Genomic DNA, 16,960 nt, shown 5'->3' with positions numbered 1-16,960 from the left:
TCTTCTAGAATCCGTAGTTTTTGCCCAATTTGCCTCAAATCGGAAATCTAGAGGTATTGTAGGAAAATAAAGAGATGTGCCGAAAATGGTGAGTACCGGTCCATGTTTTGATATAGCCCCCATATAGACCGATCTCCCCATTTTACTTCTTGGGCTTTTAGAATCCGTAGTTTTTACCAAATTTGCCTGAAATTGGAATCTAGAGATATTCTAGGACCATAAAGGGATGTGCCGAATATATTGAGTATCGGTCCATGTGTTAATATAGCCCCCTTATAAACCGGCCCTCCGATTTGGGGTCTAGATTCTAGAACTACCATCAAAATTGCTGAATACTGTGTGTATCCTTCCATGTTTTGGCCCCATTACACCGAACACCTGATTTAACTCCTTGTGTTTGTAGAAATGGTAGTTTTTATCCGATTTGTCAGAAATTGAAAATATACTGGCATTTTAGACCCATAACAAAGTGTATATGATTTAGTTTTATCGGTCCATTTGGTAAGGCCTCCATATAGACCTCCAAAGGAAACCATTATATTTGATTCATGGTGGTGGGTATTTAAGATTCGGTTTGGCCGAACTTACTACTACTGTACATACTTGTTTTAATTCATTCACTCAAAGCCATTGTCTTTAATTTTTATTCCATTTAATCAAATTAAAAGTATTTTAGCGACTCTAGAACAAGATATATCAACGGCGAAAACGTCTGTGTTTCCAGCTACTTTTACCAAAATGGGATCCCAAAATCGTAATTTTAGTTAATCCTCAAATGGCGAACCATTTACCGTGAAACCTTTGAGAAGTGGACACCCTCGCCTTAATTTTGTTCACAATTCGGAGGTGTCGAGTTATAAAAGATTCATTTTTAATGTGTTAATATATCACACGTCGAGTTATCAGGTGTGTCCGGATTTCAGGGTGACCAAGTTTTTCAATTACTGAAATATTTATTATGCCATCCAGACGATGTCGAATATAGGAATCTATTGGAACAAAAATAACCGTGATGCATATCAGATCAGTTTGAAAAATTTGATTTGTGAAATTAGTTTAGAAATCCCACTTGAATGTGGTGAACTTATTAAAATTATTAAAATACACAAAACAATCCTCACAAAAATGGCTTTGTGTTTCAAAAGTCCGAAAAATGGTTCGACTTGAATTGTTACAATGCAAAAGCATTTTTCGAAACCCTAAGGAAGTTTAGACAGGAACCTACTTTCCAGAATAAAGGAGATGTTTGAATTGTATTAGACGTTACAAAGAAATATGTACCCCGGCCTAGTCTGATTATTACCGTGAATTAGGAGAGAAAATAGACCATGTACGAGATTCCAAGGACTGATAAAAAAGAGATTCGAAATTAAGAATCCGTTAATAGAAATACCGTAAAACCACAAAATATATCAGACCAATCACACTGAAAAACTGCTGATTCCATTAGTTTATTTGGTATTGATTTCGAGCCAAATATCTAATCTAGAATCAAAACAAGTAAGGAAAGTCTAAAGTCGGTCGGGGCGGACTATATTATACCGTGCACCACTTTGTAGATCTAAATTTTCGATACCATATCACATCCGTCAAATGTGTTGGGGCCTATATATAAAGGTTTGTCCCGAATACATACATTTAAATATCACTCGATCTGGACAGAATTTGATAGACTTCTACAAAATCTATAGACTCAAAATTTAAGTCGGCACTAGGGTGGAACACAATATTAGTAAAAAATATGTGAAATATTTAAATCTGAAGCAATTTTAGGGAAACTTCGCAAAAGTTTATTTATGATTTATCGGTCTATATATATGTATTAGAAGTTTAGGAAAGTAAGAGTCATTTTTACAACTTTTCGACTAAGCAGTGGCGATTTTACAAGGAAAATGTTGGTATTTTGACCATTTTTGTCGAAATCAGAAAAACATATATATGGGAGCTATATCTGAATCTGAACCGATTTCAACCAAATTTGGCACACATAGCAACAATGCTAATTCTACTCTCTGTGCAAAATTTCAACTAAATCGGAGTTAAAAATAGGCCTCTGTGGTCATATGAGTGTAAATCGGGCGAAAGCTATATATGGGAGTTATATCTAAATCTGAACCGATTTCAACCAAATTTGGCACACATAGCTACAATGCTAATTCTACTCCCTGTGCCAAATTTCAACTAAATCGGAGTTAAAAATTGGCCTCTGTGGTCATATGAGTACAAATCGGGCGAAAGCTATATATGGGAGATATATCTAAATCTGAACCGATTTCAACCAAATTTGGCACGCATAGCAATAATGCTAAGTTTACTCCCTGTGCAAAATTTCAACTAAATCGGAGCAAAAAATTGGCCTCTGTGGCCATATGATTATAAATCGGGCGAAAGCTATATATGGGAGTTATATATAAATCTGAACCGATTTCAATAAAATGTGGCGCACTTGACTATAGTACTAATTGTTCTTCTTGTGCAAAATGTTAAGCAAATTAGGGTAAAATTCTGGCTTCTGGGGCCATATAAGTCCATATCGGGCGAAATATATATATGGGAGCTATATCTAAATCTGAACCGATTTCAAACAAATTTGGCACGCATAGCTACAATGCTAATTCTACTCCCTGTGCAAAATTTTAACCAAATCGGAGCACAAAATTGGCATATATGGTCATATGAGTGTAAATCGGGCAAAAGCTATATATGGGAGATATATCTAAACCTGAACCGATTTCAAGCAAATTTGATACGCATAGCTACAATGCTAATTTTACTCCCTGTGCATTTCAATTTCAACTACATCGGAGTTAAAAATTGGCCTCTGTGGTCATATGAGTGTAAATCGGGCGAAAGCTATATATGGGAGCTATATCTAAATCTGAACCGATTTCAACCAAATTTGACACGCATAGCTACAATGCTAATTCTACTCCCTGTGCAAAATGTCAACTAAATCGGAGTTAAAAATTGGCCTCTGTGGTCATATGAGTGTAAATCGGGTGAAAGCTATATATGGGAGATATATCTAAATCTGAACCGATTTCAACCAAATTTGGCACGCATAGCAATAATGCTAAGTTTACTCCCTGTGCAAAATTTCAACTAAATCGGAGCAGAAAATTGGCCTCTGTGGCCATATGAGTGTAAATCGGGCGAAAGCTATATATGGAAGCTATATCTAAATCAGAACCGATTTCAATAAAATTTGGCACACTTGACTACACTACTAATTGTACTCCTAGTGCGAAATTTCAACCAAATTGGGGTAAAACTCTGGCTTCTGGGACCGTATTAGTCCATATCGGGCGAAAGATATATATGGGAGCTATATCTAAATCTGAACCGATTTCAATAAAATTTGGCACACTTGACTATAGTACTAATTGTTCTTCTTGTGCAAAACTTTAAGCAAATTAGGGTAAAACTCTGGCTTCTGGGGCCATATAAGTCCATATCGGGCGAAATATACATATATGAGAGCTATATCTAAATCTGGACCGATTTCAAAATCAATAGAGTTCTATTCTGAGCCAAAACACATACTTGTGCCAAATTCGAAGTCGATTGGAGTAAAACTGGGACCTCGACTTTGATTACAAAAATGTGTTCACGGACAGACGGACATGGCTATATCGACTCAAGAGCCCACCCTGAGCATTTTTGCCAAAGACACCATGTGTCTATCTCGTCTCCTTCGGGGTGTTGCAAACATATGCAATAACTTATAATACCCGTTTCCACAGTGTGGCGCAGGGTATAAAAATTAAAATTAGCATAGGGATCGCATTTATCGAAGTTCTATTCTCTATTTACGATAAAATGAAAAAGCTGTTCTGTCACAAATAAATTACAGCTTAAAAATCCATATTATAGCAAATACTTCAAAATAAAAAAATATTTTCTTGATTCCTAAAACCAAAGATGCTAAATCCTCAAAATAACTCTTAGCCTATATTTGAAGCGTTTTTATCTTTTTCAAATTTCAATATATCATTTAATTTAAAGAAATCAATATATCATTTAATTTAAAGACGATTTCAAGGTATGGACCTCTTCTCACCAATTCGAACCGAAATCTAAATTTTGTGTGTGTTTAACCCTTTCACTAACGAAATAAACCTAATGTTAAAAACTGATCTGTGACCAAATGGCCTTACAAAAATAAGCGCTATTTTGCCTATAATATTTGTAAAAGTGTGAAAAAAATATAAACAAAATGTCAGCTATAATTATTGTATTAATGTCCATTTACTAGAGACATACACTATAAAAATGTTCTCAAAATTTCATATTTTTCGTTTATGGTTAAAGAAGTTTTTAGTGCTTAGCAATATGAAAAATATTTTTAGCTTATTTAGATTAAAGCCTCTACCTTAGAATAACATTGAGAAATAAATCGAAACTAAATGGTAAAATAGATTTTGGTGTTATTTACGAATGTCCTCCTAAGGGGACATCGGTAGTCAAAGGGTTAAGATGTTTAGACTATAGAATTACGTAAAATGAACAATCATACCTTACCGCCTTTGCCATCAGCCATAATTTGTCCATATCGTTTTTCGTTGTATTCCATATTTAGAAGTTTCACATTGCCAAGAACCAAGAATGGTACTCTAATGTAATTTAAACACCATAACCAAGAGATTATATTAAACGTGACTTTCAATTAAAGCCAATTTTGTAGGCACTTTGCTTGGAAAAAGGCTAGGCGTAGACACCATAAGCCAAGGGCAAATGAAGACAAGTATTGGTAGTAGCTAAAGCAAATACAACTGAATGTTCTTAGATTGGCTACAAATTTTACAAAAATGACCATGCGAGGTAGACAACAAGTAGGTGGCGGAGGCGATGATGGTGGTGGTTATGATGAAGCCCAAACTAACCCATCGACTTGCGGCGACATATCTCAGACCAAATAAAGACCTAACAATGCAATTTCAATGAACATATTGTGACGTTAGACTGGTTCTTGAAAAATGAAAAAAAAATAAAAATAAAAAACAACACAGAAATGTTGCTCCGGATGATAATGATGTTGAAGATGTTGCTGCTACTATTGTTGTTGATGAGGTCGTCCGTCGGGTAAGACAAAAGCCGCCCATTGTACAATGATGCTTTTTGATATGATCTAAGGTGACACCAAGGAGGAGAAGATAGAGGAGATGACCATGATGAGAATGATTGGATTGCTTGGTCCCGCACTTGTACACTGTGATGTCCATATAAAGATGTTTGTTCTTCTTCTTGTTGGCTTTGTCGTTGTTAGTTTTTTCTCAAGAAATCAAACAAAGAAAAAAAAATCCCAAAGAAAGGAAAACCATTCTTACTTGGCTAGATTACGCCAACAAGATTTCAAGATTTTATTCATGTGTGTGTTTGTGTGTTTAGTACATGCAACGAGTTTTGCTATATCTTCTCGAGGACTCGAGTAGAATTTCAAATAGCTAAAGGAAAAATAGTAGCAGCAGCATTAGCAGCAAATCAACAACACTGTTGCTGCCAACAACTCCTTGTGACTGTTGATTGCTACAACCACTACTAACTACAGAGTTGCTGCAGTGCAGCAGCTCTTATCTGTAGAGTACCACATTTCCACCAACAAAACAAATGCATTCTTTAAATCTAGAAAACGAAATTGAACGTGAAAACATACGCATCACATTTCCAGGCTAAACAGTCTTTCATTTATTTCACAATGATCTGTAAATAGTTTTAGTTAAGTAGTTGGCATCTGTCGGTGGCAGCATCACAAACATCAGTAAAGTGAATGATATGTAGGATGGTGATGCAATAAAAAAAAAAACAAAAGTCCAGGTTTTTGAGGGTTCAGAATACGAAATTCTGAAGGCCTTATTATAGAAGAGAAAGTGTTAAATTTTAATTGTTAGAGGATAATGACAAACATACGCTACCACCGTGGTGCAATACGGGAGCCACCATGGTGCAATGGTTAGCATGCCCGCCTTGCATACACAAGGTGTTGGGTTCGATTCCTGCTACGACCGAACACCAAAAAGTTTTTCAGCGGTGGATTATCCCACCTCAGTAATGCTGGTGACATTTCTGAGGGTTTCAAAGCTTCTCTAAGTGGTTTCACTGGAATGTGGAACGCCGTTCGGACTCGGCTATAAAAAGGAGGTCCCTTGTCATTGAGCTTAACATGGAATCGGGCAGTACTCAGTGATAAGAGAGAAGTTCACCACTGTGGTATCACAATGGACTGAATAGTCTAAGTGAGCCTGATACATCGGGCTGCCACATAACCTAACCTAACCTACGCTACTTTATTTTTCCATTGGAGAACCTTCCCTTTGCCCAACTTTTTTTAGGATGCGAAATTTACAAACTATTAAAGACAAATGTCTTTAAAATAATGAAATTTTAATTAAAATAAAGTTTATAATCTTTGCTTCAAAAATTATTTTCATTAAATTTAGGACACAAATTTTGTAAATTTGCGTCCCTCCGTTAAAGTCTCATGTCTTTGAACTAAGGCTAATTTTCCTTAATGTAAAGAAATACATTTTTGATTTAAAGAAATCGTCCTTAAATTAACTGAAATATTGAATCTTTAGATTTAAGATGAAAGCGCTTCAAATATAGGCTAAGACTTATTTTGGACATTTTTCATCTTTGGTTTAAAGTTTTTATACCCACCACCATAGAATGGTGACGGGGGTATAATAAGTTTGTCATTCCGTTTGAAACACATCGAAATATCGATTTCCGACTATATAAAGTATATATATTCTTGATCAGGGAGAAATTCTAAGACGATATAACGATGTCCGTCTGTCCGTCTGTCTGTCTGTCTGTCTGTTGTAATCACGCTACAGTCTTCAATAATGAAGCAATCGTGCTGAAATTTTGCACAAACTCGTCTTTTGTCTGCAGGCAGGTCAAGTTCGAAGATGGGCTATATCGGTCCAGGTTTTGATATAGTCCCCATATAAACCGACCTCCCGATTTGGGGTCTTGGGCTTATAGAAATCGTAGTTTTTATCCAATTTGCCTGAAATTTGAAATCTAGAGGTATTTTATGACCATAAAGAAGTGTGCCAACAATTGTGAGTATCGGTCCATATTTTGATATAGCTCCCATATAGACCGATCTCCCGATTTTACTTCTTGGGCTTATAGAAACCGCAGTTTTTATTCAATTTGCCTGAAATTGGAAATCTAGAGGTATTGTAGGACCACAAATACGTGTGCCAAAAATTGTGAGTATCGGTCCATGTTTTGGTATGGTCCCCATATAAAACGACCTCCCGATTTGGGGTCTTGGGCTTATAGAAACCGTAGTTTTTATCCAATTTGTCTGAAATTGGAAATCTAGAGGTATTTTAGAACCATAAAGAGGTGTGCCGAAAATGGTGAGTATCGGTCCATATTTTGGTATATCCCCCATATGGACCGATTTCCCGATTTTACTTCTTGGGCTTCTAGAATCCAAAGTTTTTATCCTATTTGCCTGAAATTGGAAATCTAGATGTATTTTGAGGACCATAAAGAGGTGTGCCGAAAATGGTGAGTATCGGTCCATATTTTAGTATAGCCCCCATAAGAACGATCTCCCGATTTAACTCCTTGGGTTTCTAGAAAACGTAGTTTTTATCTGATTTTCCTGAAATTGTAAATATTGTGGTATTGTAGGTTTTTGTGAGCCCGTGTATCGGATTAAGTTTTTATCGGTCCATTTGGTAATGCCTCCATATAGACCGACTTCACTTCTTGAGGGTGTAGAAGGCGCACTGATCATGAAATTTGCTTGAAACTCAATGTAAAATTTCCTGATTTTACTTCTACATATTTAAGATTTCATATGAAGACGTTATTTTATACTTTTCTTGCACACTTACAAGAGATGTTAATGATTCCTCTAAAACTCAAACAAAAATGGTTCTTATAAATCCAGAATCTGATATAGTCCTCATAGGTGAAATCTTTAAATTTATCTTCGGGAAGTGTCCTCAAACCCTCCTGAAATTTCAAAGGAAACCCTAATAGTTGGTTCATGGTGGTGGGTATTTAAGATTCGGCCCGGCCGAACTTAGTGCTGTATATACTTGTTTTTTTTTTTAAATTAAGAAAACATTTTTTACTTTGAAGTATCCGTTATAATTTGGATTTTAAACTGGCATTTGTTTGTACATGAGTACCTTTATTAATAAACCGCGAAAAGAAAATGAAAATTTGATAAATGAGATCTGTATCCTAATTTTAATTTTATTGGTCCTAGAGCCAGATATGTCGCTAAAAATTTCTTTATTTTAAAGAAGCCGCATCTTTGGCTCGGAATCAATACCAAAATCATTAAGGGAAGGTCAAAATCTTTGGATCCAAGTAAACTTTTTTTTGAGTGAAGGTACAGTGAAAAACTTGACTTTTCCGATTTACCTGAAAGTTGCATACAACGTGGGCGGATGTTATGAAATTAATTTTTAAACGGGGAGGAGACCCCCCTTTTAGACTCAAGTTCTCTGATTTGCTTGAAATTTTCAGGTCATGTAACGGATGATCCCAAGATCCAAGAAAGATCCGCATTTTATTTTTCGATATTAGGTCGGGGAGGGCGACATCTCTGTTGCCTGACTGTGTTTTTACGTATAGTGAAAAAAAACGATTTACTTGGACAACTAATTCTTTGGCATTTGAACTTCGGCTTTGTCACACATTTTGAAATATAAAGAAAATATCCTTGGACTGAAAAAGAAAAATTTCTTTAAAATAAAGAAATTTTAACTAAAATAAAATTTATAGCCTTTGCTTGAATATTCGTTTTTATTGAATTTAGGACACAAAAAAGTTTCATTGTATGAAAAGATCTAGTACGTCACATTATGCCTTCCGTTTAAAATTGGACTTTCCGATTTTGTCATTAAAATTCAATTAGTCGATTATTCTCACTATAAAAAGACGATTAGCCACTATTGAACAACATCAAAAGTTGATTAGTTGCACGCTAAACTTTTCGAATTTGAAGACTACAAAAGGTTCACTTCGCCACTTTGACAAAATGTTTGTACCCAAATTTCAGATTTCCAGAACATCATTAGTTCTCTTGAAAATTTCTTTAAAAGGATATGTATTCCATTGACTAAATAAATAAATAATGAAATTTTTATTAAAATAAAAGTCTTTTTTATTGAATTTATTTATATTAGGACACACATTTTGGAAATTTGCATCCCTCCGTTAAAGCCTTTGATCTAAGTCAAATTTTTCATGAAAAAAAGAAACACATTTTTGATTTATAGAAATCATCCTCAAATTAATTGAAATATTGAATCTTTAGATTTAAGATAAAAACGCTTCAAATATAGGCTAAAAATTTATTTGGACCCAAAGATTTTGACCTTCCCTTAAGGATTTTGGTATTGATTCCGAGCCAAAGTTACGGCTTCTTGTAAATAAAGAAATTTTTTAGCGACCTATGTGGCTTTAAATCTATGATCAATAAAATTAAAGTTAGTATTCAGATTTTATTTATCGAATTTTCATTCTTTTTTCGCGGTTTATTAATAAAGTTACACATATACAAACAAATGCCAGTTTAAAATACAAATTATAACGGATACTTTAAAGTAAAAAATGTTTTCTTAATTCCAAAAAAAAAACTTTAAACCAAAGATGATAGCCTATATTTGAAGCGTTTTTATCTTAAATCTAAAGATTCAATATTTCAGTTAATTTAAAGACAATTTCTTTAAATGAAAAATGTGTTCCTTTACTTTAAGGAAAATTAGCCTTAGTTTCAAGACATGACACTTTAACGGAAGGACACAAATTTTGTAAATTACACTCGGAAATGTCACCAGCATTTAATGAAAATAATTTTTGAAGCAAAGATTATAAACTTTATTTTAATTAAAATTTCATTATTTTAAAGAAATTTGTCTTTAATAGTTTGTAAATTTCGCATCCTAAAATTTAGGTTGCGTAATCTTTAACATCACGTAAATATTTTTTTCAGTGTATAATTACAAATTATATCAAACTTATTTTCACGGACACTAGCAACTAGAGGCTATCGGCCTATTCCATGAAATGTTCATACGAGGTACGTTGAAGGTTCCACTTTTTTAAAATTTTGCCGGTAAGGGGAATCTCCTCCTTGCTCGACATTTTGAAACTTGATTATGAGTTCCCCGATATTCTTGCAATTTTCAGGAACGTTAAGGATGGTCTTTAGACAAAAATCCCATACTATATATTTGCGATATTCAATCGGGCAATAGGACATCTCTTGTAAAGGGTGATTTGTTAAGAGCTTGATAACTTTTTTTTTTTAAAAAACGCATAAAATTTGCAAAATCTCATCGGTTCTTTATTTGAAACGTTAGATTGGTCCATGACATTTACTTTTTGAAGATAATTTCATTTAAATGTTGACCGCGGCTGCGTCTTAGGTGGTCCATTCGGAAAGTCCAATTTTGGGCAACTTTTTCGAGCATTTCGGCCGGAATAGCCCGAATTTCTTCGGAAATGTTGTCTTCCAAAGCTGGAATAGTTGCTGGCTTATTTCTGTAGACTTTAGACTTGACGTAGCCCCACAAAAAATAGTCTAAAGGCGTCAAATCGCATGATCTTGGTGGCCAACTTACCGGTCCATTTCTTGAGATGAATTGTTCTCCGAAGTTTTCCCTCAAAATGGCCATAGAATCGCGAGCTGTGTGGCATGTAGCGCCATCTTGTTGAAACCACATGTCAACCAAGTTCAGTTCTTCCATTTTTGGCAACAAAAAGTTTGTTAGCATCGAACGATAGCGATCGCCATTCACCGTAACGTTGCGTCCAACAGCATCTTTGAAAAAATACGGTCCAATGATTCCACCAGCGTACAAACCACACCAAACAGTGCATTTTTCGGGATGCATGGGCAGTTCTTGAACGGCTTCTGGTTGCTCTTCACTCCAAATGCGGCAATTTTGCTTATTTACGTAGCCATTCAACCAGAAATGAGCCTCATCGCTGAACAAAATTTGTCGATAAAAAAGCGGATTTTCTGCCAACTTTTCTAGGGCCCATTCACTGAAAATTCGACGTTGTGGCTCGTTAGTAAGTCTATTAATGATGAAATGTCAAAGCATACTGAGCATCTTTCTCTTTGACACCATGTCTGAAATCCCATGTGATCTGTCAAATACTAATGCATGAAAATCCTAACCTCAAAAGAATCACCCTTTATAAAAAAATAGAACAATATCATAATTTCTCCAATTTATGTTACTTGCAATTACAGGAAACATGGGAGATGGTGATCAAATTAATACAGTGTGCAACATTTTTCAATATCTTGTCTGGGAAGGGAAACTCCCTTTCTTCGGTTTACTTGGAATTTGTGTGGGAAAGCGGGGAAGTTATGAAATGAGCTCGGGACATATAATTTTTGGGCCGAGGAGGAGCAACTTTTCCTTGCCCGTTTTATGTGAACTTGAAAGTTTTCTGAAATCGGTATTTATTGGAATAATGCAAACAAGACCCAAAAATAAAATGAAGTTAACCACCCTCCCAGTTTGTTTTGTTGTTTTCCATGTAATTTTTTTGAGTCCTACCAGATTCGAATTTTGGGACTAATTTTCATGGACTTCATATTTATGGCACCGACTTATTAGCTTTTACTTAAACACCTTTAAAATTCGTTCTTCTCCAAAAGTTTGTTTCTCTAACTATTTGTCTAACTATTGTATTTTATATTGTTGATAGTAAATAATAAAACAATTTCAAATATTTTGTATATGTTTTATTAAAAATTCAGCTTCTAACTGCAATATGTATAATAAAGGCCCTGTATCACTTATATTGGCTTTGCTTCATTCTCAATTTGGATCATACCAACACTTTTGATCCCTTTGTCGTTTTTCAACTTTGGGTTGCTCCATATAGTGTTGGCTAAACTTTTATTGCAATTTTATTTATCTCGTTAGCGAAGGATGTTGACTTTGTTAATTTCAGTATGCTTCATCAATGTCTTAACCAGAAGAGGAAGGGTAAAAAAAGTGATTTGAACATGTTTTACTTTGTGGCTCTTTATAGATTTTCGTAACCGATACATGTATGTATGGGCGAGGAACACTAAAATGATATGTTTTAAATTACAATACAATTGTATGGAATTCTAACACAATTATCAAGTAGGAAGTTGAATTACAAAATCACTGGGATGCTGTTTTTTGCCTAACCGTTTTTCAAAGGAAGTTAATTTAAGTTGTTAATATTACCGATATTTCAAAAAAAGTTAAAAAAAATACACATTGTTGTCATCAATCACGAAATTAACTGATTCGGTTAATTTTTCGTTGATTTGTCACCAAACCCAGAAATAATAGTATCAATCACCAACTCCAATGAGTATTAGGTTAGATAAGGTGGCAGCCCGATGTATCAGGCTCACTTAGACAATTCAGTCCATTGTGATCCCGGCAAAAAATAATTGTAAATTTGGAAGCAGTAAAATTATTGTAACCACACTGTAGGCATTACTTTTCCTCACAACATTTTCAGTGCCGAATACATCGCTTCATTCTACATATATAGGACGAACAACGTACTTAAAATATGTAAATAATGGTGGTGCTGAAATTGGCGCAGCTGAGTTGCACAATGGTAAGTGGGTGCTTCGTCTCTCGCTTACAAGGTTGCACTCCTGTAAAGAAGTGTTGTTTGTGTATTTTATCACGACTTCTTACGAACTATGTGGCAAGTTACGATTTCATGCTCTCCAGATCCATATTTTGTGCTTCTGAAAGCGTTGAAATTCATACATAGAAGAAGCGCATTTAAGTGGGACATTTCTTTATAAATTCATCGAAGAATTCCCTGCAAGGGAATTACTTTTCTTCCTTTACAAAGCTGCTGAAAATTCAGCAAGTTTTTTGCTGGGATACCACAGTGGTGAACTTCGCTCTTATAACTGAGTGCTGCCCGATTCGATGTTAAGCACAATGCCGAATCCGAAAGGCGTTCCACATTACAGTGAAACCACTTAGAGAAGCTTTGAAACACTCGGAAATGTCACCAGCATTACTGAGGTGGAATAAACCGCTGAAAAACTTTTTGGTATTCGGTCGAAGCAGGAATCGAACCCACGACCTTGTGTATGCAAGGCGGGCATGCTAACCATTGTACCACAGTGGGTATTGATAGTAAACGAGGTTTTGATTGGACTGAGCAGCAAAGGCTTCAATCATCCTGGATACGGTCTCAGATGTGTTAACCGGAGGAAGTGGACTTTGTGTGAACCTGGCCATTGAATACAGAAACTCCTGAATTTCAAGGGACGAAGTTAGGTCTCTCAAAATCAGCAATATACTTGGGTGTTGTCTTAGACTTTAAACTAAACTGGATGGGAAATACCGCAGACCGGGTAAAGAAGGCCTATGAGGCATTGTACTCTTATCGAAAATTAGTCGAGAAATGGAACCTTCCCGATTTTAATTGGATTTATACTCCGGTATATGGACAACATAGTGTATCTCTGTGCTGGATAACTGGGCACTGTGGAATAGTGGATAATGAAGAAGCAGATGTTCTGGCTAAGGAGGGCGCTCGTGGAATAATGTCCTTGCGGACGTGTTTCTTCCACTGTCTTCATATCTTTACAGAATTTATTTCACATATTATGCACTATGGCGAGGATGTTGGGTCTCCTCGGAAGGTTGTGAGAAAACAAGTTTTTTTGGGACGAACACTAGAAATTGCGATGACGATTAACAGACAGGAATTGAGGCCTTAAAACTGGGCATAATTCCCCTGAAAAATATACACGCAAAGAAAAAAAAAACGTTTGGAAAACGTGTACCGAAAACGTTTTTCTTTTGTTAGAGTTTTTTGAATTGCTTCGAAAATTTTTAACTTTTATCACCAAAAAAATTCGTTTGTTACAAAATTTTTATTTTTTTTAATAAAAAAAAGTTATTTTTGAAACAACAACACAGTCCATTTCGTTTATATCAAACACTGTTCTTTTCTGACTTTAGGTCTGTAATAAGACACATTTTACAGTTCAAAATTTAATATACTACAATGTAATGTTGAACATTTTTTCGGAATCTTCCGAACATATCTGGAATATATGTACACAAAAAAAAAAAAAAAAAAAAAAAAAACTTTGGTCGAAGCAGGGATCGAACCCACGACCCTTGGCATGCAAGTCGGACGTAGCAACCACTGCTCCACGGTGCCAAACTAAATGTTTGTTTCTGTTAAATAAACTTTGTTTATTCGGTTTGTGGGCGCCGCAAGCTATGCTATATAAATATAACTTATATGGATATTTATCTATTGATGACCCTAACAGGTACATAGCTCAGTGGTTAGTGTGTTGGCTCACAAAGTGCATGATCCGCGGTTCGATTCTCCGTCTAGGCGAAAGGTAAAAAAAAATTTTAAAATTTATAAAATTGTATAATTTCTTCTACATTGTTGGTATTACAGGAAAAGGTGTTAAGAACTAAAAAACCTCGTGGATGCGAGAAAGATGTGAGGGAAAATGCAATTAGCAAGAAAACAATGTTTTTTTTTTTTTGAGTTTGTCTTTATGAATTTGTTTTTACATCCTGGAAAAGAATAAACGTTTATCACAAAAAGTATATACTTTTCTTCCAAATACACTTCCTTACAGCGAAAAGCAAATGAGAAACGAACTTTGTTTGTCTAAAATTTCGTTTGGGAGGAAAGAATTATTTTTTTGCGTGTATGGAAAGAATAGACGAAATTTGCAGATGGTGTCTGGACCCCGAAATTGTGGAAGACCAATCTGCTTAGTGTAGCTTAACATAACGCCTTCAGCAGGGCCTCTTGTGGATGTTTTAAAGAAGACTGGCAATTCCAAGTTCTTGAGCACTTTTAAAGCAAACCTCCTCACGAAAAAGATGAAAAATTTACCTCGAGGAATCACGACGGAATAGAAATCATATTATAATAAGGAATAGAAACCAGATTATAATAAAACTAAGATACAAAAATGTCCTTGACTTGACTTTTTAATTGAAAGTTTTTTTTTTTTAAATTCAATTAAAATTTTATTTGGGAAAATGTTGGTGATATTTTTTCTGTAAAGTCCTTAAGTGCTACCCAATTCTATGTTAAGGACAAATGATCTCTTGTTTACACCAAAGTCCTAATGGGGTGTCAAACTACGTGTGAAAGCATTTGGGGTACTTTGAAACAGTAACACATTTTTTTATTTGGAGTGACGCTATTTAATTTTTTCCGATTTTAAAAAGAATTGTGAAATTGTTTATGCAAATTTGGTCAAAATTAACTTAACCAACATTTTATCTACAATTCTTCAAAAATCATGTCGCAAAGGTCACATCTCAACTAGCTTTTCTACTATAAAAAATCAAAGCATACTTTCAGGCGCCATATAAGTCCTCTTAGAAGCACAATCCCCCATTAGTTGTGAAGCCGATGGTGCAGTATCAAAATATATAAAAAAATATTACAGTATGAAAGGAAACAATTTCAAACCAAGACAAAATCGTGGCTAAGCACTGATCTGGAGAGTACACTGAAAAAAATATTGTCGTGAGGTCAAAGATTTCATGTCTTTAAAGTATGAATGCAAATTTTGCTTAGCATAGAAGACGTATTTATCTAATATTAAGTTTTTCTCCTTGTCCAAAAGTCAATAAACTTTTCACTGAAGTCGTATTGTCCTTATAATTAAGTGATTTGACTAAAAAATGGCTTTCATAAAATGAAAGAAAATATTTTTGGGCTAAGGTCAACTTGACTTTAATAATTCAGAAACATTCTTTAAAATTAATGAAAGTGGCTTTAAATTTGTTGTCTTTTGCATCTTGACTACAAAGCAAAAAATCTTTCAAATATAGGACACGTTTTTCAACACTCTATTCTAAAGACGTTTTTTACTTGAAACATAGCATAATTTCTACTGGAAGTCGAGTCTGAGTTTGGAAAATAAAGTCGTCGTTAACCCGTTTTTAAAGGACTTTTATGGCATATGAAGAAAACAAGCTGAAAAAACGGAAAATTTAAATTTGCTTCCTGGAAGCAAGTACACAAAACCCAACTTTAAAGTAGAATTGTGTCTTAAAAGCACCCTTACTTGTATTCTCCGCCTCTTTGGCTCGGAAACAATACCAAAATTTTTAAAGTAAATACAAAATCTTTGGAACCGAGCATGCTTTTTGTTCAGTGTAGTAACACGGCTCTTTAGTATTGAACAGCACTCCTTAATAGACGAGATGTTCATCCTTGTACTTCACCAGTAATATTTATGATTTTTTACCACGGTGTATTTTTTCCTATGTTCATTAAAATTATCCTAATTAAGATTGTTTCGTTAAGTGCCAAAGGAGTTTTTCCAAATTACATTACCCATATACGTGATACGAAGAATTTCCCACTAACCAAAGTAAAGGCGTTTGTTAGACAAACACACCTTAATGAATTCGTTGGAAGGGTGATTGCCCCATTAAAAATAGGGAAAGAATAAAATCAAGTTGCCTTCGCTTGATACTGATGCTGCAAAGGCATCTCATAAATGCTACGAACGAAAGTAAGTCGTAGCTAAGCCACGTAGCTTAGCATTGACATTTTTATGTGTGCTCTTGTTAGCATGACTTTCAGTCAGTTTCCCCAAAAAGGGACCAAAGTAGATTCTTTTCTGCAATATTGCCAACGCCTCCATTGTACACCAAAAGGATGAAGAGGAAATGTTGGCAAACTATATAAAAATGATTATGAAACTAGTCTTAAAATTAAAAGAGAAAATACTTTATTTTTAGAACCTTGGCTCTTTTTGCAAGACAATAGTGTGAGGTATGACTATAGCTTGAAGTTATAAACAACCATGGGATGGGAATATGAGAAATGCCAATAATAAATACGGGGACACCATATTATCGCGGTTAGCTTCAATATGGCACGTTTGCCTCTTGGTGTAAAATGGCATAGTAGTGTAAAGTTGCTCCACTTTACAGTGCTATAT

At 34.9% G+C, this 16,960-nt stretch overlaps 1 protein-coding gene across 2 annotated transcripts in view; it reads left to right on the top strand.

Annotated features, from left to right (window-relative positions):
* Tl (toll like receptor) overlaps nt 1–16,960 on the top strand; it is a 174,950-nt gene that overhangs the window by 43,567 nt on the left and 114,423 nt on the right. The window lies entirely within an intron of this gene.

This window comes from Haematobia irritans, chromosome 1 (assembly GCF_050003625.1).
Source record: "Haematobia irritans isolate KBUSLIRL chromosome 1, ASM5000362v1, whole genome shotgun sequence".
NCBI lineage: Eukaryota > Metazoa > Arthropoda > Insecta > Diptera > Muscidae > Haematobia > Haematobia irritans.
Note: the sequence above shows the minus strand (reverse complement) of the source record. Positions and strands in the feature narration are given on the sequence as shown.